The sequence below is a fragment of the Bos indicus x Bos taurus genome, chromosome 9, assembly GCF_003369695.1.
Source record: "Bos indicus x Bos taurus breed Angus x Brahman F1 hybrid chromosome 9, Bos_hybrid_MaternalHap_v2.0, whole genome shotgun sequence".
NCBI classification, from domain to species: domain Eukaryota; kingdom Metazoa; phylum Chordata; class Mammalia; order Artiodactyla; family Bovidae; genus Bos; species Bos indicus x Bos taurus.
Window position 1 is genome coordinate 36,229,617 of NC_040084.1, and position 23,868 is coordinate 36,253,484.

Below are 23,868 nucleotides of genomic sequence, written 5' to 3' on the forward strand. Positions count from 1 at the left end.
GAAGGGTGAGGAAGATGCAGCTTTCCTTAAGAATGTACTTGATAAAGCAGTAAAAATTAATTAATTATATGAAATCTCAACCATTGAATATGATATTTTAAGTAGGCCATGTGATGAAATGGTAAGTATGCATTAAGCACTTCTACATATTTGAGTATAAAGGTTGTCTTGAGAAAAAGCTCCTGGGGATTGTTTGAGTTGCTAAGTAAACTAGCCACATTATTCATGGAACATTTTTACTTGAAAGAATGGTGGACAAACTGCAGTTATTCATTCCTGGATATTTCACAGACTTTTTCTCAAAAGTGAGCAAGGTAGGCTGTCTTTTCAAGGAGAACAACTCAACAATCTTTTTTGGCAGTGATAAAATTCTAGCTTTCAAATTAGAAGTACTAGAAAACATGTCTACACCCCTAGTATTTTGAGAGCTTCACAATAGGTACAGACTTTTTGAGTTAGATGAGTGGTAGATTTTTTGATGGTGAAATGTGTCAACATTTGGAAGATATGTAGAGTTCAGAAGATTTTAATGTTTTCCAAGTGACTAGGGTTAAAATTTATCCTTGGTAAAAAGATCCATTCAAAGTGAAATATAGAACTATTTTGAGGTGATAGACTACAAAAGTTCACTGATTCAGTTTCAGATTCTACAATGCAGCAAAACTTTAAGAGAATATTACTTGTCAAGTGTTGGTGTAGTATTAAAGAAAAACAAGCATGATTATCTGAAAATGCTTCTGAATTAGTCTTTTCCAACAAACATCTATGTGGAACTTGATATGTATGTTATAACAAAACAACATATTGGAACAGATTTAATGCAGAGGCATTTATGAGAATCCAGGAGTTTTAAGTCAGGCATTAAAGAAATTTGTAAAAATGTAAAACAGTAAATCCCTTCTTGTAATTTTTTTGGAAAGTATATTTACTTTCTTTATAAAATATTATTTGTGTTAACATGTAATAGGTTTATTATTTTTAAATGAATTAAAAATTTAACTTCAGCTTTGACCTCTAATGTGGAAAATAGTGATAGATATCACTTACATAAACTAAAGAATCTGAGACCTAAGAGATTGATAATTGTTAATATAAACCAAATCTAAACTCAAGTTAAGAGTGCTTTTTAGCCACTAGAGGGAGCTTTTATTTTATGTAAATGTATAGTGTAGAGGCATTAAGAATTTATATGAAAAATAAATGCAAAAATTCTAGACTCACAGCATTTAATATATAAAACACAGAGCTTTGTGAGAGCCCCCAGCTCTTTGTGCTTTATTTCTGTGTAGCCCTTTAAACAAATGGAAAGATTATTTTTTTATAGCATTAAGTTTGTGTGTGACTAGTATGCTTTAGAAAATTATGTTTAAAGTAGACATTTAGGAAAACATCATGAAGTCTTACTATATGAAACCATATGATAAGCAGTCATTAATTCTTTTGGTCTATTTCTAATTGCTTCCATATAAATAGCAGGAGTTGATGTGGTTCTTTCTGCTTACTGACCTTTTAGTAATTGCTAGTTGAGTATAGGTCACTCAGAAATACTTCTGACATCTTTTATTTCTCCCAGAGACATGTGTATCAGTTACAGGGAAGTGACAGTGCTTATGGAATCAATGACTGAGTTCTGAATGATTTATTTCTTCTCTGCTCTAAGGTTCACATAGAATCACACTGCTACTGCAGCCAGTCATTCCTGTGGTTTTATGAACTCTCCCTCAATGACATCCTTATTTTTATAATAAAATTTATTATCTTTGCCTTCCTGAAGACTTGATATGGAGAACCACATCCTAATTCTTAAAATATGGATGCAGAATCAATTGTTAAAGCTGTTAGATTACTTTTGTGGGTATTTTAGAAATAATTGCCTGCATTATTATCTGTATCTTAAAAATAATCTTAGGCAGTCAGTGTTATGGTGAAACTACAGCTATGTACATCCAAATTTATAGCTGGTATATTTTTCTAGATTCCTTAGGATGTTTGTTCCTGGGTAACATGTGATGTGCCCTGATAAGGACAAAGATGAGAAAGTCCCCTACAAGAGAAACTGTTTTCTCTAAGTACTTTCTTCTCTGGACAGAACTTCTTGTGCTCTCTCAAAGCAGTGGTTCTTAACGTGTTGAAATAAAAAAGAAAGAAAAGAAAACTTTTAAAATCAGATGAAAGCCATGATTCCTCTGCCCAGAAAAATACATAAGCACAATATGCTAAATTTTTCATGCAATTTTCAAGGTTTTGAGATTTCCTAAAGTTCACAAGAATCCCAATTGAGAATTCTTGTTTAAATCAATAGAAAACCAGTGAAGATATAATGTGGTAGGGTTTTTTTTTTGTGGGGGAAAAGACAAGTATCGGGGATAAGTATACATTATTCATCTTATTTATGTTGGAATCACTAAAAATATCTTTGGGCATCCTGAAATTCTTTTAGTAAAAGCTTCATAACCCATTTTTGTTAAAAGATTTTATAAAAGCTAGAGCTGAAAACTTTGATTGAACTGAGGCCAGAATTGGTGAGACCTGGTAATTCCTCAATGCAGAAAGTCCATTCAACCTGCCAATTTTTTAAAACCAATTTGAGAAAGTAAAGCATTTTAAAAAGCCTTATTGAGTCGATCTCAGTTTAAACAAATTAAACTTTCTTGAGTGATTTAGAACATTGAATCTCCAGGAGCCAAATTGGTCTCAAGAATTCATCAGTAATAGCTACACTAGTTTCAGTTCAGTTCAGTTCAGTCGCTCAGTCATGTCCAACTCTTTGTGACCCCATGAATCGAAGCACGCCAGGCCTCCCTGTTCATAACCAACACCTGGAGTTCACTCAAACTCATGTCCATCGAGTCAGTGATGCCATCCAACCATCTCATCATCTGTCGTCCCCTCTCCTCCTGCCCCCAATCCCTCCCAGCATCAGAGTCTTTTCCAATGAGTCAACTCTTTGCATGAGGTGGCCAAAGTACTGGAATTTCAGCTTCAGCTTCAGTCCTTCCAAAGAACACCCAGGACTGAGCTCCTTTAGAATGGACTGGTTAGATCTCCTTGCAGTCCAAAGGACTCTCAAGAGTCTTCTCCAGCACCACAGTTCAAAAGCATCAATTCTTCGGCGCTCATCTTTCACAGTCCAACTCTCACATCCATATATGACCACTGGAAAAACCATAGCCTTGACTAGACGGACTTTTGTTGACAAAGTAATGTCTCTGCTTTTGAATATGCTGCAAGGAGAGATAAGAAAGCCGTCTTCAGCAATCAATGCAAAGAAATAGAGGAAAACAACACAATGGGAAAGACTAGAGATCTCTTCAAGAAAATTAGAGATACCAAGGGAACATTTCATGCAAAGATGGGCTTGATAAAGGACAGAAATGGTATGGACTGAAGAGAAGCAGAAGATATTAAGAAGAGGTGGCAAGAATACACAGAGGAACTGTACAAAAAAGAGCTTCATGACCAAGATAATCACGATGGTGTGATCAATCACCTAGAGCCAGACATCCTGGAATGTGAAGTCAAGTGGGCCTTAGAAAGCATCTCTACGAACAAAGCTAGTACAGCTGATGGAATTCCAGTTGAGCTATTTCAAATCCTGAAAGATGATGCTGTGAAAGTGCTGCACTCAATATGCCAGCAAATTTGGAAAACTCAGCAGTGGCCACAACTGGAAAAGGTCAGTTTTCATTCCAATCCCAAAGAAAGGCAATGCCAAAGAATGCTCAAACTACCACACAATTGCACTCATCTCACACGCTAGTAAAGTGATACTCAAAATTCTCCAAGCCAGGCTTCAGCAACACGTGAACCGTGAACTTCCAGATGTTCAAGCTGGTTTTAGAAAAGGCAGAGGAACCAGAGATCAAATTGCCAACATTCGCTGGATCATAGAAAAAGCAAGAGAGTTCCAGAAAAACATCTATTTCTGCTTTATTGACTATGCCAAAGCCTTTGACTGTGTGGATCACAATAAACTGTGGAAACCTGCCTCTTTTCTTTTTTTTTCTGACCTGCCTCTTGAGAAACCTATATGCAGGTCAGGAAGCAACAGTTAGGACTGGACATGGAACAACAGACTGGTTCCAAATAGGAAAAGGAGTACGTCAAGGCTGTGTATTGTCACCCTGTTTATTTAACTTATATGCAGAGTACGTCATGAGAAATGCTGGGCTAGAAGAAGCACAAGCTGGAATCAAGATTGCCGGGAGAAATATCAATAACCTCAGATATGCAGATGACAGCACCCTTATGGCAGAAAGTGAAGAGGAACTAAAAAGCCTCTTGATGAAAGTGAAAGAGGAGAGTGAAAAAGTTGGCTTAAAGCTCAACATTCAGAAAACGAAGATCATGGCATCTGGTCCCATCACTTCATGGGAAATAGATGGGGAAACAGTGGAAACAGTGTCAGACTTTATTTTTTTGGGCTCCAAACTCACTGCAGATGGTGATTGCAGCCATGAAATTAGAAGACGCTTGCACAAGTGTGCGTTACATAAAATAAGCTAAGAGCATTTTAACTATAGGCAGGCCTAAATAATAACATTAAAGTTGTTGATTCATACTCAGCTTGTAACATTTTTACTCTTAATTGAGAAAGGATGTGAATAATATATTTAAACTTCAAATAATGTAGACATAAGATGATTACACTAAGTTATAAAGACTAAAGGACTAAAAATGCCCTCTAGGAATCCTATGGGAAAGAAAAAGATAAGAGAGATGGGTGGAAAATTACTTTTGTTCAATAATTCCTGGCAGGTGTTGTAGTTGAAGCTTACCTGAAAATGGCCTTTTCTTCTTTCAGGATAGATACTGTGCCCCAAATCCTTGCCCCCTAGAATTTTTTATAAGGAATTTTCATTATTCTACATTGTTTTTCAGATGCCTTAGCCTCTTTTAACCACACATCTATATATCTGAATTATTGTCATTGGTTTTACTTAAGTAGTAGGTGATTGATGGTTTAATTTTTCTTATGTGCTTCGGTATGGCTATAGTGAAGAAATAAAATTTGGTAAATTCTATCATTAATAAACTTAAGCATAACCTTCTCATAGTATTTCACATGTGCTATGTTCCAGTGATCATGAAATAATAATTTTCTATAACTTTCAACAAGTCTAGATTATTCTTACCTGATTCTCCTTTTTGAAGGTTGTAGTGATTGAACTGAGTGAGTTTTCTTTCTCTGTCATGACCTAATTGAGCCTAAAAATATATCTTTAGGGGCATCAAGGATCATCACATGTAAACTGAATGCGTACCTCCTAGATACCTGAAGTATAGTTTGTAGGCTGCCACTATGGCAAGAATAATTCCACACCTTCCTTAGTAACTTCAAATATTTGCAAATTTTGGAAAGAAAAGGAGCAGATAGTATGATTTGCAGCTTGAACAAGTGTAGTGAGTCATCAGTGATGTGCAAAGGCAGCAAAGATCTAATGAATACATGCTGTAGTTTTAACACTGGAAATAACGTTTAATTATCCAAAATGCTATGTTATCCTTTAAAAGCTTCTTCGAAGCCCTTGGTTGCCCTTTCATTCCTCTAAATTTGGCAGGTATATTTAATTGATGATGATGGCACATGGCAGGGCTGTTTGATGGTCATGGAAGACCAATCCTATTCTAAAGAGAAACTCAGGAAGTAGCAAAAGCTTCAGCCATGTGTCCAGCCCCTCCAGGGGATGGATGATAAGATCTAAGGAAGAGTGTCAGTGTTCTTGAAATTGAGTTCAAATCAAGGAACCAAGCTCCAAGTGAAGATATTAGGAAACCAAAGATCTGCCATATTTGGGAGAGTGTGGAGTGGGGACGTCCTGGGGCTGCGACAATATGGAAGTTTCCACCCTTGCCATAGGAATGATCTATACAATCCCTTTTAGTTCTAAAATTTAGATTATAAAATTTCATGCTTCAGCCTGCATTTACTTGTAACAGAGAAAGTTTATTTGCACTGCCTTATCCTCTTGAGTATCTTTTTGGTTCTTTCCACCTGCTAATGCCTATAGATCACAGGTTCTTGCTGTTGTCTCTGCACTTCAATTCAACAGAGGTGATTGTATTCAATATATATTTGTATCTTCTCCCTACATATTGTTATGAGCAGCATGCAAGTGGACTCTCATTGTGATAAAGATAAACTGTTACAGTGAAAAAAAAAATCTTTAGTAATATATATGTAAATTTTAGAAATGAAGTGAAGTGAAAGTTGCTCAGTCATGTCCTATTCCGACCCCATGGACTATAGCCTGCCAGGCTCCTCTGCCTATGGAATTCTCCAGGCAAGAATACTGGAGTGGGTTGCCATTTCCTCCTCCAGGGGTTCTTCTTGACCTAGGGATCAAACCTGGGTCTCCTGCGTTGCAGGTAGATTCTTTACCGTCTGAGCCACCAAAGAAGCCCTTGTGAATTTTAGAAGTTCCTTGTTATTCATTTGACATGAATGTATTTATATTTCTTTCTATGGATTACACTCATCATTGTGTTGATTAGAAATATATGAATACATTTCAATTTTGAATTTAATAGCAATATATGTACATGGGTGTACATTTAAACATATAGGCATATTAAGGTTTTTTTTTTTTCTTTAGGATAAAGACAAATATAAAAATACTGTAAAATTCTCATTGAATCTGTTGCAGGATGTCTGACTTCCTCCATGAGGTGTCATTCTATAAATGTTATTACTTAGTGGAATGAGGTATATTTGACATGGACCCGTATTTACTTTTGAACTGCAGTGCTGAAGACTCTTGAGAGTCCCTTGGACAGCAAGGAGATCAAACCAGTCACTCCTAAAGGAAATCAGTCCTCCAATGCTGGAAGGAGTGATGCTGAAGCTGAAGCTCCAGTACTTCAGCCACCAGACGTGAAGAGCCAACTCATTGGAAAAGACCCTGATGCTGGGAAGGACTGAGGGCAGGAGGAGAAGGGGACGACAGAGGATAAGATGGTTGGATGAAATCATTGACTCAATGGACATGAGTTTGAGCAAACTCTGGGAGATAGTGAAGGTTGGGGAAGCCTGGCATGCTGCAGTCCATAGGGTCACAAAGAGTCAGACGCCACTGAGTGACTGCACAACATATTTACTAACAGTTGAGTGAAACATAACAGGCTTCTGTGGAGTAAAAATGTTAATGTAACAAGAGTAGATAAAAGTTAGATGAACTACTTTTAGTTTTGCTCTCAAAAAATTATATAAAAGAAATTTAAATGTTGTGAGTGTATTTTATAGACTGAGCAGAGTGGCAGCCATATGAAAAATATGTGACTGGCTCACTGGTGCTGCTGATTTTAGGGTACATTCTGAATGGTTAGTTACTTGCAGCATAGATTCACAATAGAAGCAACTTTGAGTTGTGATAGAAACTTGTGAGACACGCACATGGGACTGTTCAAATCATTAAACTCCCTCCCACTTTAGACTATCTTATTTGCCACTTGGCACAGGTCTGAAGATTGTGCAAACTGAAGAAGTCACTGGGTATGGTCTGGCAGCCCCTGAGCAATCATTTCAGCTTTGTCACAGTAGCCCTAGTTTATAGGGTTTCCCTGGTGGCTCAGGCAGTAAAGCATCTGCCTGCAGTGCAGGAGACCCAGGTTCCATCCCTGGGTCAGGAAGATCCTCTGGAGAAGGAAATGGCAACCCACTCCAGTACTCTTGCCTGGATGGAGGAACCTGGTGGGCTACAGTCCATGGGGTTGCAAAGAGTCAGACACGACTGAGTGACTTCACTTTCACTTCACTTTCAAGGGGCACTGTCCTTAAGAATAGGAAGTAGTTGCTCATACATGAGTTCTAAATAGTTCCTTTCCTTCTGTATATTTTCCATGCTCTTCCACTACTGTTCTCAACATGGTCATCTCAGATACTCGGGTATAAGTGGCTACAGGCTAAAGATGACCTTATTCTATAACAGTTTGATGTCTGATGCAGCAATAGCTAGATATATCAGCTTCCTATATATGGCCTTGAATGTGTGTTTCTACTTTAGGATATGTTCTACCTACCCAATATGTCTGCAAATGTAGCAATATTTAAAATGATAATAGCCAATGCAGTTGTTCTCCACATTTGACAAAATTCCTTTTGTCTTAAATCCAGTACTTACTCTCTTATTGGAGAAGGGAACTTAAGTTTTTGAGGATTAATTCTGAGCCTGACATTGTGCTTGCCATAGATTCACTTTCACTCAAGAACTCATTTATTATTACTTTATAGATAAAATTTTATTGAATAATAAAAACATTATCAGATTTAATTAAGGGGCATTGGAAAAGGCATATCCATTTCTCCATTGCTCTTCTGTTAATACATTTTACCTATTCCCTTATATTTACTTATTCTCTTAAGTATGTGAATGTGTGTGTGAAAAGAAGAGAGGGAATGAGATAATGAAGTGTGACTGGGTACACAACTCTCTCAGAATAAAATCTTGTTCTTGGTTGTAATTAGTTCTGATTCCAGGTACTTGGTTTGGAGAAAGAGACTCTAGCACCTTATAAAATAGTATGTAAGTAATTATCTGTGTTCACCATTAGAATGTAAATAATTATCTGTGGGACTAAGCTTCTCTATCCAATAAGAGAACTGTAATCCTCAAATACACAGACATGCTCACCTTCAGGTATTAGTTAAAGTTGAGAGGAAAAAAAAGATAAATGGAAGAATCAGACAAATGATATTTGTAAAGATTTTCAAAAGCCCCTTTTACATATTTCAGTCAATATTACTGAAACATAATCAGTGACTTAATACTGCTTAATACTAAAAGTATTGATGAAGAAAGTACATCTCTTTAAATAGATTAGATGTGATGAAGAAGTTTATGACTTCACACTTAGCAAGATTAGTTTTAAGAGTTCAAAGGGACACCTCTAAAACCATTTAATCCAACTTTCTACTGACAGTCAGAATGCCTACTCTTTAGCCTGGTAAAACATGTAATGAGGCTCTGCCTAAAGACTAGAAGTTTGTAATCTGGTGAAATAAAAGCATTGCATTGTTGGCTAACTCTAATTCTGCAGTTTTTTCCATGTTGCCTTTCACGTATCAGCTCTCTTTCCCGTAATGCTGTCTCCTGGACACAAGCAAAATTTGTCACATTTTTAGATTCAAAACTTCCTGCAACGGCCTCTCCTTCAGTTGTTTCTCTGTGATATGCTACTGAGACCCAGTAAAAGCCTGCTCCTCTTGAAGACTGCCATCCAGCTCTTCTCCATCACTTAAAATCTGTCCATGATTTAATGTCAAGTTTCTTGAAAGAGATGTCTGCCTTTATTTTTCTTGCTTCCTCACTTTTAGTTCGCTCCAGAAAGTTTCACAGACTAGTTTCTCCTTTGGTCTTAAATCTGCCTCTATGATGTTACTGATGATGTCCTGAGCACCAAATCCTGCATATAATGGTCTTTCTGCAGCATCTAATCCTATTGATTCCTCAAGACTCTTTCCTCTTTTATGGGCCTAAAATGTCTTTCTCCTTCTTTTCTTCCTGGTTCACCTCCAGCTCCTTCATGAGTTCACCTTTTGAAGGCTGGAGTGGTTTTCTAAGGTAGCATCTTTCATCTTTTTACATATTACACATAATTACTAAGTAGTTTTATATGTTATGTGTTATGGCCCATATTCCAATGATTCACAAAAATGTCACCAATCCGGATCTCTTTTCTAACTTCTGCAATTCAGTGTCCCCATAAACTGTTTTCATTTGGTACCTCCTCATTTCCTGCCTGTTTTACTATACCTATCTCCTGATTGGTCTTTACGTCCAATCCACGCCGTCAGTTAGTGAGGGTGAGCTTTTTGAAATGAGAATCAATCATTATTCTTGCCTTCAGGGAGTTTCCTTTTGTCTAGCAAATACTTTTCAAACTCCTTAGTTTTGTGTATAAGGCTCTGTACAACTTGAGACTTCTCCAACCTCAGCTAAAGCCATTTTCCACCTTAAATTCTCAGCCTTAGTCCCAGAGAGCTCACTTCTGCTTCCTAGACACTTGGCACTCTCTCTCACATCTGAACCCTGGACGACTTTTGCCTGAAGCCTCCTTCCCCCACTCTCTACGATGTGTTCATTGGGCTGCTTCCCATGTGGCTCAGAGATGCCACTCTACCTACCCTGTGGCTTGTTCTTTCCCAGAAGTCACTTAAGGGCCTCTTCAGGATGCCTTTGGAGCCCCAATCCAGCTGTCTCTCTTAGCACTTAGCACACGGCAATTGCTCGTGGACCTGTCTCTCTCCTCACCAGACCATGAACAGTTGAACGAGGACTATGCTTTCTCATGTGTGTAACCCTGATACTTTATAAAAATGACCTTGCACCTCAGTTGGGCCATATACATCATTCACTCAGTGAATGTTTTGTGAATCTACTAAGCTCTGTAGTCAATGCTGAGGATGTACTAATAAACAAGATGAGCTGGCCTTCATGAAACTGGTAAACAACGGCTTTATTCCTTTTGTGTGCTAGGTCACTTCAGTTGCATCCGACTCTGCAACCCTATGGACCATAGCTCGCCAGGCTCCTCTGTCAGTGGAATTCTCCAGGGAAGAATACTGGAGTGGGTTGCCATGCCCTCCTCTAGGGGATCTTCCCAACTCAGGGATTGAACCCACATCTCCTGCACTGGCACGCAGGTTCTTTACCACTAGTGCCACCTGGAAACCCCTTTTAAATGTTGTTAATTCACCCTCGTCCAATATGCCAGGGTCATTTTTCAATCTTGATCTTGCTGGAAACCACATTAGCTAGCCTTCTTGAGTGTGTCCTGTGCAGATTTGTTCTTTAGGACATACCTGGAGGCACCAGGTGTGCGTTTAGTGCTACCTTTTCTCTCTTTTCATTCTCAGGGCAGTTCTATGATATCAGGACTGTTACTCTCTTTTAACATGTGAGGAAACAGAAGCTTGCAGAATTTAAATCCTGGTTTTGCAAATGTCAAAGCAGTTTCAAACCCAGAGCCCAGAACTTTATGCTAAATCGATCAAGAGGCTCTTTGTGTCTTCATTGAAGTCACTGATAACAAATGTTAAATAAAAAAGAGCTGAACTTTGAGCTGCCTGGGGCTGATATTACAGATCTCCTTCTTGGTGACACCAGACATTTATCAATCAAACATTTCTATCAATCTCCCTACTAGGCAGCCCACCTTTCTTCATCCTGTCCTTAGGACATTATGGAAGGCTTATTAAATGCCATAGAGAAATCAGTGTCTACCTTATCCACACACTGCCTTTATCTACAAATCCAGTGCTCCCATCCAATAGGGAAATGGGCCCAACACCAGACCTCATAAATATCTGAATGATTGACTTGACTTTCTTCCCTGTTCTTTCCATTCCATCCACTAACTTGCAGCTGCATCAATGCTTAATGCAATTACCCTTTAAGTCCTTAGATGTGCTGTCTCAGCGGCAGTATGCAAAGCTCTCTTCAGAGGTTGCATGGCTCCCTCCCACAAAATTATACACTTATGTATCTGTATGAATCAACCTGCTGCTTGCTCCAAAGAAGAGATCTCTGAAATCACGCATTTCCCAACCATTATATTGAAGTGCTGAGTGGCAGGGCAGGTGGGGCTGAACCCAGCTATGTTGAGGCTTGTTTCATCTCCAGAGAGAAGAGTTATCAGCCAGCCTTGCCTTGGACAGTGAGTGGAGGAGGAGAGCCCCTTTGACAGTGGGCAGAAAGAGTTGCACCTGGAAAGAGACATGAGTGTATCTTACTCTTCAAAATAAGGCGCATTTAGGTTCTAATTCCTTAATTCTTTTTGTCATTTTTCACTTGCTGCTTGATAATATAATCAGCAGGAGGGATGGTGGGAATAATTTTTTAAATAATTATTTAAACATAGTCTTGCCAGTTTTTCTCCATGAGGGTTAATGGCTTCTCATTAAAAAAAAAAAAAAAAAAAGATTAAAGAAATGAGTCACACAACTTTTGTTAAAACAAAACAAAACTATCTCTCTTTTTTCTTTTTTAGGCAATTATGACAGTACCAATACAAATGACACCATTACAAATTGTTACGTTGTAATTTTAGAAATAAAAGTGTGTTCCCAATGAGGCTATTTCAGAAGAAAAATTTAGCATCAACTCTGATATACCATCTGGTATTCAAATCACTTTGAAAAAAATGTTCGTAGTAATGTGAATTCTCCTAGGACAAAGCTGGTGAGCAACAGGAGACTGTGGAATTAAACAACCTCGAAGAAACTGAAATCCCTTTGGCATTGCCTCTTTCTGTGTGATCTGCTCTGTCAGGAGTCCGATTTTAGTTTGATCTCAATCAGAGGGGCATAATTTATGGAAGAAATTTAAGAACGGGTGTTCTAGTTACTCTTTTTACCATGCTATCTTTAAAGAAGCTCTGAATTCTCCCCTTAAATCTACCTGACTACTGATGATTCTGAAACTCCAAGAGCGAAAAATGGGTTGGATCCTTTGTCTTCTTCTGCCTATGCTATTGAGAACAACAGCCATCAAGTTTAGAACAGGGCACAGTTTTAAAAGCTGATTCATATTGTGTTATTAGGTCCTTCAGAAGTCATCTTTGGCATATTAATTAGAATCTAAAGATGTAATGACAGTTAAAATTTTTTAAAGTTTTTTTTAATTGGAGTATAATCTCTCTATATTTATTTGATCATTTCAAACAGTCCGCAAGTATGAAACTTACAGAAAAAAATGCCATCTGTAATTATGCTGCGTTTCAGTGACTATCAAGGACAGAGAACTTATGTAATAAGTTGATGATGTAGACTTTTTGGCTCTTCACAGCTTATATAATTGTTGTTATAAAAAAATATATATTACTTTTGTTTTCTATTTGAGGTACAGAACTCACTACTGTGTTACCCGTGGAACATTTTTGCTTAATTAAGAACTGCGGTCAAGAGGGTTACTTGAATGTAAACTATTTGATTTCAAAGTTCATAAAGATAGTTTGAAAAATTGAAAGTATATCTTGCTTGCTTTTCCTAACTTCAATTCTGTTCATCATTTAGGTGATGATACAAAGTATAAAATTTGTATTTGCAGAACATGTTTGAAAAGGAATTTAGCTGGTGAGTTCTAGAAAGTATTGTTCTCAGAGTCTTCCCAAGAAGGAGATAACATTACAAGCATTAATGTCCTCAGCTGACAAACTGAAACACAGGTTAGGATTGACTTGAGGTTTTACCATCTGCCCTTGTTGCTCAGCTGGTAAAGAATCTGCCTGCAATGCGGGAGACCTGGGTTCAATCCCTGGGTTGGGAGGATCCCCTGGAGAAGGGAAAGGCTACCCACTCCAGTATTCTGGCCTGGAGAATTCCGTGGACTGTATAGTCCATGGGGTCACAAAGAGTCGGACATGACTGAGCGACTCTCACTTTCACTTTACCATCTGCAGAGTTATAAGGAAACCAGCCTTCTGGAGTGGTTTCTTTGCATCCTACCTAAAATGGGAACAATATACTAAGCAAGGGAGAATGTTTGGTAAATTAGTTCCTAAGGGCTGGCTTACTGGCTTGGGCTGGGGGGGGGGGGGGGGGGGCACTTAAAAATAATAAGGAGGAAGATAATTGGTGCAGTGTCTTTCCATTTTATGTCTTTAATTTAAAAATAAAAATATCTACAGTTTCTGTTCTTGTAGAACATAAAATGTCTTCATATTTCTTGGACTTATTGGCTGTACATTTTGCTGATTTGGAAGCAGCTGCAGTATTGCTTTTCCTACCCAAAAGAGAATTTATAAATAGTACTGGTCAGTATCCAATATGTGTGATTTTTTTTAAACTGGTGACTGAATTGTCTTTAGGAAGTGTATTTTTAGTGTAAAAACTACAATGCTGTATTATGGTAGTTCTATGAAATAGATTTTAAAATATGTATATTCCACACTGAAATGTAAAAATGACATTAAAAAGAGAAACTCAGTCAATGATTAAATATATTCATTCAACCCTTTAAATATTCCACCAGCCAGCATTTACTGAGGACCTACTCTGTGTTGGGCACTGTTCCAACAAGGATATTTTGAATGTCTTCTCTGTTCCAGGAGCTGTCCCAGGCATTTGAAATACAAAATTCATAAAGTACAGTCTGTTTTCTTAGGGAACTAAGGATCAGTACTATTGTGGGAAGAAGGGATGATCAGTTAGTAGCTGACTAGGTCAGGGAAAAACCTCGAGGTTATGGGGCAATGGTCCCCATCACCATTGGACTGAAATATTTTATTTAAATTTTTCAGTACAGATTACATCTAACATCCTGGTTGTTTTGGAGGATGGCTACAAGAGACACAGGTAAGAGATTCTGGAACAGTGGGGATAGTTGTTGTTCAGTCACTCCGTCATATCCAACTCTTTGTGACCTTATGGACTATAGCATGCCAGGCTTCCCTGTCCTTCACCATCTTCCGGAGCTTGCTCAGACTCATGTCCATCAAGTCAGTGATGCCATCCAACCATCTCGTCCTCTATCATCTCCTGCCTTCGTCTTTCCCAACATCAGGGCCTTTTCTAATGAGTTGGCTCTTCACATCAGGTGGCCAAAGTATTGGACCTTCAGCATCAGTCCTTCTAATGAATATTCAGGATTGATTTCCTTTAGGATTGACTGGTTTGATCTCCTTGCAGTCCAAGGGACTCTCAAGAGTCTTCTCCAACACCACAGTTCAAAAGCATCAATTCTTTGGCGCTCAGCCTTCTGTATGGTCCAACTTTCACATCCATACACGACTACTGGAAAAACCATAGCTTTGACTATACAGACCTTTGTTGGCAAAGTAATGACTCTGCTTTTTAATATGCTGTCTAGGTTTGTCATAGTGTAAATACCTTCTCCTCCATGAAACCTAGCAATCTGTCCAGCTGAATATAACTATTTAGTCAAACTCACAGTGCTTTTGTTCTTATGTCATATATCTATGTTTCTATATCTGTAAGTCCCTATATCTGTCTGTCTGTCTCTGCATGGCAGCTCTGGGGTCTAAGAGCAAGTGTTCCAAGAGTCAGGAAATAGAAGATACCAGCCTCTCAAGTCCCCTTTCATTTGAGAAAGGCAAGATTTCAGAGAAGAATTTTTTTTAAAGCTGTCTTTAAAATGTCCCTGTCTGCCTGGCTACCAGACTAATATCCTTAGTGACATTTTTAGAACTACATTAAATTCCAAATGTTACATATATATGTAGTAGCAGTATATATAAAACATAATAAAATGTATGATTGCATTGATTTTCTGATCTGCACTATGGAGAAACACACGCAATGAATTTTGCCACTCAATAATTGCCCTTTGGTTACCTCCCTTAAAGAGTATATTTTATAATACATTGTTAATAGAGAAAGGATTATTTTATCAAATGCTCTTTACCTGTTGCTTTCACTGGTGTTGTACATTACCTCACAATATTTTCTTATAATTGTAGCAGATTAATTATGTGTAATCTATGTATTATTTATTTATTGAAATAGCCATGGTAATTTCTGACTTTCTTAATATATCAGGAGTAACTCATTTCTTCACATTAAGAGTGTATATGTTTGTGTTAAAATAACATCTTCACATGTTACTAGTTTCAGTAGGATAAAATTTCAAGGATTATTCCCTCTGAAGCTTTTAGGTAGGAGAAGATGAGAAACTGGGCAAAGGGGAAAATTTCATCTTCCTGCAGTGTATCACACAATTAGGTACTTTATGGGGAATTTTATGTCTTCTACTGAAATAGCCAGCATTGGATGTTTTCAGAAATAGGATATTGGACTGATCAGATCATTGGTCAGTTCTGCTATGGTAATTTCTGTTTGCCTAAAGAGGGTGTTTTTTGCTTGATTTGAATACACGTTAGAAAACAGTCAATGTTCTTTGTTTAGATTTCTTGAATCATACCATGCTAGAAACGGCCATACTACAAGATTTCTTACTTGTCAAAGTGCTTCTTTTTCAAGTGTTATGGTAGGAGAATCATTTAATGGTGTGAGAAGAGATTCATAGCATGTTACATGGAAAAAAACATTATAGAAAAAATATAAATTACAGTTCCTTTTTATATTATATACACAAAGGAAAGCCTTTGGTAGTAGAGTTGTGGTTATGATCACAATCTTTGGTGTAATTTGGAGGGTCCAGTTTCAAATCCTAGCTTCTCACTTTATTAAATATATGACCTTTGACCTAGAGCAAATTACTAAACATATCTCTGCCTTAATTTCCTCATTTGCAATGGAGATGGTGGGTTCGTACATTAAAGATTATTTATATTATCTGTTCTAAATTATTTATATATAATAGAGAACAGAGATCAGTACAAAGTACTCAATATTGTTAAAATGATATTGTTATTATTAATGAATAATATTAATAATGCTTACCTTGGATAATTTGGCTTAAAAGTAATTTTTATTTCTTCTTTATAATTGTATTTTCTAGATTGTCTAAAATTGCCATGAATAAAGGTTAAATTATTTTAAATAAGAGAATAATTAAGTTAAATAAGAGAAATTAGAATACTTTAATTTATATTAGAAATTTTTAAACACAACTCCAGCCCTCTTTAAGTCTTCTAAGCAGATACTACTTTACGTGATTTTAGTTTTTATTTCATTCTTCTTAATGGATTAAAATTGGAATGTTATTGAGTTATTAAGATCTTAACAGTTCCACGGAAATAAGGTTAGCAGACAAAAATATAAGTAGCTTTTCATCTCAAAATATTATTTATAATAATAAATATTAAGACAGACTTTTTATCACTCATTATAACTTTTTAAGTTTCTAAAGTTAAATGAAAGTGGATCACAAGAAAATGTAAAAAGCAAAATTATATGCTTGAGGGAAAAAGAATTTAGTAAGTCACTGCTTGTTAGTTCAAGGTTAGTTCATAAAAAGAAAGAATGAAAACTGACAATTATATATCTAATTGGGAAGAAAATGAAGACTTTTCCCACTAGAGCATAAACATGTCTATTTTCTTCTTTTTATTTTATTAAACAAATTAATCAATATAATAGGATATACTTCAGTAATCATTCAGATCTTTACTAAACAATATATCTTACTTTGTAAAACTATGTATGAAAATGGTGTGCAAATAGAATATTCTTGCACTTTAGAGAATGAGTCATATAATAATGTATATATATTAACGAGCTACAGACAATTTGAATTTTAGTTTTATGGATATTTTCTTTCTCTCCCCCCCCCATTTTAATTTTATCAAATTTAGTATCTTTTTCTCTAAAATATACTGTTCTATTCTGATCTGAATATACAGTAATATATGTATATGTGTATGTATATACAGGTATTCATATACACTGACATATATACATATATGTGTATGTATGTGTGTGTGTATTACAAAAAGACAAGTTGAGGATATACTTTTTAGCTCTACAGAATACATTCATTCTGGCTACAAACTCTTAGCTTGTAGTAATTTTACTTCCCACAAATTATTATGGAAAATATTTTAAAGATTTGTAACAATGGTAGTAAAGGAGTTTTAGCCCTTTTTTCCCCCTAGCTCCTATAGTCATAGACCCAGGCTTTTAGGAGCTGAGAGATTCAGTGCTTTCTGGCTTGTGGTTAGGAAACCCATTGTAAAAATTATCACAGATTTTTCCGGGTCTAGGTTGTGACTAAGACTACATCTTCTGTCTCAGGCTGGCTTCCTAATTCACAGCACAATTCTTAAAAAGTGACTGATTTCACAACTGGTTTTTCACTGTAAAAAAGGACACATTTAAAGGAAAAAAAAAAAAAACACTTTAAAAATATATGACTTGTGACAACGCCGCAATTAGCACCAAAAATATGGCCTCTGTAAAATAGTGGTTCAACGTAGTACAAAGCCTTTAGATCTGTGCACTGTGAATGGGTTTGTCAATGAAGAATACATTGTTAATGTGAAAAATGAAGCCAATATAGATTTGGTATTAAACTTTAAAATTCTTTAATGACTTTTAAGTTCTTCCTAGACAGTAGCTCGAATATTTTATTTTCTAAATAATGATATATGAACCCAGAGCCATTTTGTTATCACTTTTAAAGTCACTTGATTATCACCTTTGTTTTGTTTTTCTTGACATTGAATGTTTAAGACCAGATTCTTGGTCAATGACAAGGCAGATATATAGTTACCATCCAATGATTAGACCTGTACAGAGATAGAAATAGCTTCTAGCTGGTAGACTTGGCTGAGTCCTTCATCAGGTTTTCCAATCCACAGATACATGCAGTGTTATTTTAAAGAAGTTCTTTCTGTCTGTATTTTTTTGCCTAAATATTCTACCTGCTGCTGAAAAAGATTTGAGGTTCTTTTTGGAGATACATTATTTTTTGATACCCTGAAACAGTTTTTAAGAGCATTTCTCAATATAGGCAATAACTTTCACAACTTCTCCAGTTTATTAACTAGAGGACTTGGACAGCTCTTTAGGGGGTTGTAGGAAACACATTTTTCATCCCTACCTTTTTCTTTCCCTCTGAAATAACATACTCAACGTGTAGGAAAGGCGGAGAACCCCATGGTCTGCATTGGGATCTCAGTAGTTTCTTTTTGTAACTGGACATAGAAGAAAGACTTATAAAACATTTTAATTTAAATGAATGTGTTGGAGTATAAACCAAAGATGATGCTTCTTTTGTGACATTAAAAAATAATAATAGCAAAGGCATCTTAGTTTACACATTACTTTAAAATTTTGGAAAAAACTTTCCTGAATATAATCTTATTTGATTTTTTGCAGGTTCTAGATAGTGTTTGTATGGTTATTCCTACTTTATAGATGAGAAAACTAAGCTTCTGAGAGACCTTGCAGGTGGTGAATGTCAAACCAAGTCTAGAAATCATAGTAACCCTTAATCCAAGGATACCACATATTATCTTGATGATGACTTTGGTTCTAAAGAAGTCACAGTGACAACTCAAAACTAGACTAGCAATTAGAATAAAGGAAAATTAGGGTTGATATCAGAGAAGGCGATGGCACCCCACTTAAGTACTCTTGCCTGGAAAATCCCATGGATGGAGGAGCCTGGTAGGCTGCAGTCCATGGGGTCACTAAGAGTCAGACACGACTGAGCGACTTCACTTTCACTTTTCACTTTCATGCATTGGAGAAGGAAATGGCAACCTACTCCAGTGTTCTTGCCTGGAGAATCCCAGGGACTGGGTTGGGGGAGGGCCTCGTGGGCTGCCGTCTCTGGGGTCGCACAGAGTCGGACACCACTGAAGCAACTTAGCAGCAGCAGCAGCAGGGTTGATATCTTACTGCTACTGCTGCTAAGTCGCTTCAGTCGTGTCCGACTCTGTGCGACCCCATAGACGGCAGCCCACCAGGCTCCCCTGTCTCTGGGATTCTCCAGGCAAGAACTGGAGTGGGTTGCCATTTCCTTCTCCAGTTGATATCTTAAGCAAAGCCTAAAAAACTAATCAAAGACTGAAATCTGGAATTTGGTATAAAACAGGATTTATCTGTATCATCTGTGTAGCTCTAATAGGAAAGATTAATAATTTTCCTGTTGATACTACTTTAGGAGCAAAACCAAATTAAAAGCTTGGATTTGGGAGAAATAGATTTAAAAGTCCTGAAATTCTGGCTACCAAAGTATAGAAGTTGTATTACTTTATATTAAAAAAAAAAAAGGTTTAGGGAATAAAGCTTTATACTTGAGGAATTTTTAGTTGAGAGATTATTTTTCTTGTGATTGCACATGAATAGTCTATGAGATTAGCTGTGCCAAATTCCATGGGTCTCTCTGTGCTCAGCATTCCTTGGTTCTTGCCTTTAATAATAGGATCGAAGGGGATGAGAAAAGGTAGGAACAGGAGGGAGGGAGATGGAGGGAGAGGAAAAGAAAGAAATCGAATCTGTGGAAACAGAACAGTTCCAGGTGCACCTCGGTGGGCCAAACAGAGCATTCAGTACAGTGTATTAACATGGGCTTGAATAATTCAGACTTTCAAACCGCAGGAAGAGGCTTTCCAGTGGGAGGAAAAGTCCCCATAATTAAAGCTTCCCTGGCACATGGAGGCAGCTGTATCCTCCGACAGACCGAGAAAATTGGACATGGCCTAATAGCCTAAGAGAACAGGGATGCTGGGGTGCAGCATTGTTAGAGAAGTGTTAGGTTTATTTTGGTGTTCTCCAATTATAAAGTCAATTCTCTGGATACCAGCTTCTTTTACATATTAATGGCCTAACCCTTGGCATATGGCAGGAATGTATATTCAACTCCGAGACTGCTTGAAAAATGGAATGGTGAGTTCAAAGATGCCAGTGGCAGCGTGTTACATTTTTGAAAGGTAGCTTTCAAAATAAACAAGAAGATGGGAATTTTTTTACATCAATATGCCAGTCACTTTAGAAAGAAAAATATTTCCTCACTTAATGTCTCCACATAAAGTGCTTAAGGGGTTCAAACTATTATGTGTATTTAATAGATATATGTATTCATACAGTTTCTGAATGCTGTCTTAAAAATTATTTCTGTATGTACATTCCATCCATAGCAAATTTAAACTATGACTTCAATTCACTCCTTTCAAGTATTCAAAAATCTTACTTGATTTTAGTTGATCCAAGTGCCAAGTTTCATCAGCACCTTGTTTTTTTTTTTTTTTGTAGAAGGTGCTTGTTTTTCCCCTCTGGTGCACTTCCTATTTGTAATTTCCTGCCATCTCCCAGTGTCTTCAGCAAGGAGGCTAATTGTCATGCTTGTTTTCTGGGGGCTGAATGCAGCAAAGCGTCTATCTGAAATAAACAATTCAGTGTATTTCTGGAGGCTTTGCCAGACTGTGAAAAGCTAAAACATATTGCGGTGTTCCCTCAGGGACTTCACAGCATGCCTGGGCTGAAGAAAGTGGAAAAAGAGGGTAACCACAGTATCTTCTACTTCCCCTTCCCTTTACTGACTTCTGAGTTAAAAGCTTACCTCTCTCTTCACATTTGATTCCCCTCCCACCCTGACGTCCAGAACATCAGTGCAGCCGGTGAGCTGTGTTCCAGGTGGCCGCAGGGGATGGGAAAATAGACACGGAAGGCAAGGAATCTGAAGGCTGCTGCTCCAGGGAGAAAAGTTTATTTTTATCAGTCTCTTTAAAAGCTGGCCAAAAAGCATCTCTGTCCTTTCAAAGGAATTCTATTACATTCAGGACAAGCTTTTAAAACTTTCATGATAAAACTGTATTATGCAGAACCATCATTCCAAGAGTTAGATCTAACATTGTAAGACTACACTGGCATACTTCATAAAGTCTAAGTCATTTTAAATCATGTATTTTTAATTAAGGGACCGTGTTACCCTTATTAGCACCCATATATGTTGTACTGACTAAAGATGCTGCTTTGTCACTCAGTCGTGTCTGAGTCTTTGTCGTCTCATGGACTATAGCCCACTAGGCTCCTCTGTCCATGGGATTCTGCAGGCAAGAATACTGGAGTGGGTTGCCATTCCCTTCTCCAGAGGATCTTCCTGACCCAGGGATTGAACATGGGTCTCTCACATTGCAGGAAGGTTCTTTACCATTTGAACCACTAGGGAAGCCCAGCTGGCTAAAGATGCGGTAAGATAAAATATGTGAAACACTGAGATATTTGGAAGGGACCACCGAGACAAAGGTGTAATGTGTTATTGGGGAAATAGACATATCCCAGAGTACATTTCTTATTCTGCATTCCCAATTAAATGATATCTGAGCTCTCATTTTAATGCTCAAAATCTGTTCCTAAAAAGAACTTTGCCAAACTTATTAGACTATGGCCTTAAAGAAGTAGAATGAATGGCTTCAATGTGTAATCACAAACCCATTGACCTGATAGTCTCACGTTTACAGATTCCATTGTTAGCCTGATGATGATGAGAGGGTTTATGACTTTATTACTTACTAGTTTTTATGATTCTTAAAGGTTCTGTCTATAGCTGAAAGTGCCCTACTTTGGTTTAATGGTAAATTGTGAATAAGCAGGTCAGATTATCTTCAAAGGCATACAAATGGAAATTGAATCTCTGAAGGCTCATCCAAAATGGAAGAGATGAGTAATATTTTTTCCGACTTCAAAAATATCATACTTTCGAACTTTTTGAATGTCAGTGTAATGAAATAAACTTTAGAGACACCCTTTGCTATGTGAAAGACAGAAAATGTCGGAAATAATTTCATAATTCAATATTCAGAAGACTCAGCTATAATCAACTATGTGATTGGGACAAGTCTGATTTTGAGTCCCGTTTTATTAACTGGATTTGGATAACTGGCTCTGATCCCCTTCCCAGTAGTATGTCCTGGGTTCCCTCCCCACTGCTTATTGGGAGGGGAGTCTACCTCCCAAATTTCAGCCTGTGGCCAGAATTCTCATTTTATCTGTTGAAAGGCTCTATAATGTAGCCTAGAGTCTCCTTTCAGACTCAGCTCCCCATGTCCCTTTTAAGTCTTTTTTAACTCCATTGGCTGCCAAATGTTGGCCTATATGATCGCCTGTGTCCTGAAATATAGCAGCCTATTGTCCTCAGGAACAAGTGAAGAATCCTGAATCTGGCCTAAAAAGGCCCTTCCTAAGTTGACATTGGCCTGAGTCACCTCAACTTCCCACTCCATGCTCCAGTTACCCTGAAAGACTTTCACCTTCCCATATTCATGATTTTTTTCCCTCTATGTGGAATACTTTTACCAACATCTTCCTCTTCCTCTCTCTGTCTCTGTGTCTGTACTCTCTCTCTGTAACCCACACACATAACCACAAGCATCCCTGTCCTGGAAAACCTCACTCTCTTCAGGGTTCATGTAGATAGTGTTTCTCTGAGAAGCCCTCCTGGGCTGGTTTGGCTGCCTTTGTGGATCCTTCTCTGGTTCCCAGGCCATGGACTTCTGCTTTGGTCCTGTTTATCACTGTCGATTATAAGTGCCTTCCCTTTCCTGTTCTTTGTAGAAATTCTTTCCTTGCTGTTCCCTAAGCTATCTGAGGGCTTCCCTGGTGGCTCAGCCTGCAATGCAGGAGACCTGGGTTCGATCCCTGGGTCGGGAAGATCCCCTGGAGAAGGGAATGGCAACCCACTCCAGTATTCTTGCCTGGAGAATCCCATGGGTGGAGGAGCCTGGTGGGCTACAGTCCACGGGGTCGCAAAGAGTTGGACACAACTGAGCGACTTAACTAGCTCTAACTCAAGCTATCTGAGGCTAGGGACCAGGGCTTATTTACCATAGTGTTCCTATTCCTTGCCCTAGTGTCTGCTACATAACAGTTTCTCAGTAAGTATTTGTTGACTGGATCAGCAAACTAGAGCCAGTGCATCCAAACTCTCTCCCAACTTCTGAAAGGTAGCCCTTTTCTGCCCAGCAGACCATGGCCACCTGCAGAAGACAGTCCCTCTGTCTGATTCTCCTGCCCTGCCCCCTCCCTTTGAGGTAAATACCATCGTACTGGACCATGTCCTGACTATAACAAGGGCATTCTCAGGAAGCACTGAGATAAGGACAGTCTTCAGGAGCCAATACAAATGTGGATGCTTCCAGAATGGAGAGCACCCTTTATTGGTGTTTTCATCATTTAAATCTCACTGCAATTGCAGTAAAAATATGGGACAGCTTTGTTATACTCCATCACTGCATAATCTACATTTCCAACTTTGTAAAACACACCGAGCACAGATTCCACCTATTTTTCCCTAAATAGAAAAAAACAAGTTAAAGTTGAAACTATACTTCCATTGCAGAAGCCAATAGTGCAGTTTGCTGCTCTTCATGCCTCTTATCCTATGCTAAGAACAAGCACAATTTACAGGGCATTCCCTTAAGCAGTACTTTCACATTTCAGGATCATTGCATATACATCCTTGCTTTAGTTCAACGCTGATAAACACCCAAGCACACACGTCT

General features: G+C 37.7%; 1 protein-coding gene across 6 annotated transcripts in view; it reads left to right on the top strand.

The window, feature by feature from the left end:
• The window catches only part of HS3ST5 (heparan sulfate-glucosamine 3-sulfotransferase 5), a 296,818-nt gene that overhangs the window by 37,733 nt on the left and 235,217 nt on the right, over positions 1-23,868 (top strand). The window contains exon 2 of one of the 6 annotated variants that reach the window (XM_027551164.1): positions 14,239-14,293. The exons of 4 other annotated variants lie outside the window; for them this stretch is intronic. The gene's annotated coding sequence lies outside the window, so the exon portion shown is untranslated. The remainder of the gene's footprint in view (positions 1-14,238; positions 14,294-23,868) is intronic. One more of the 6 variants, XM_027551165.1, reaches the window with a different exon arrangement.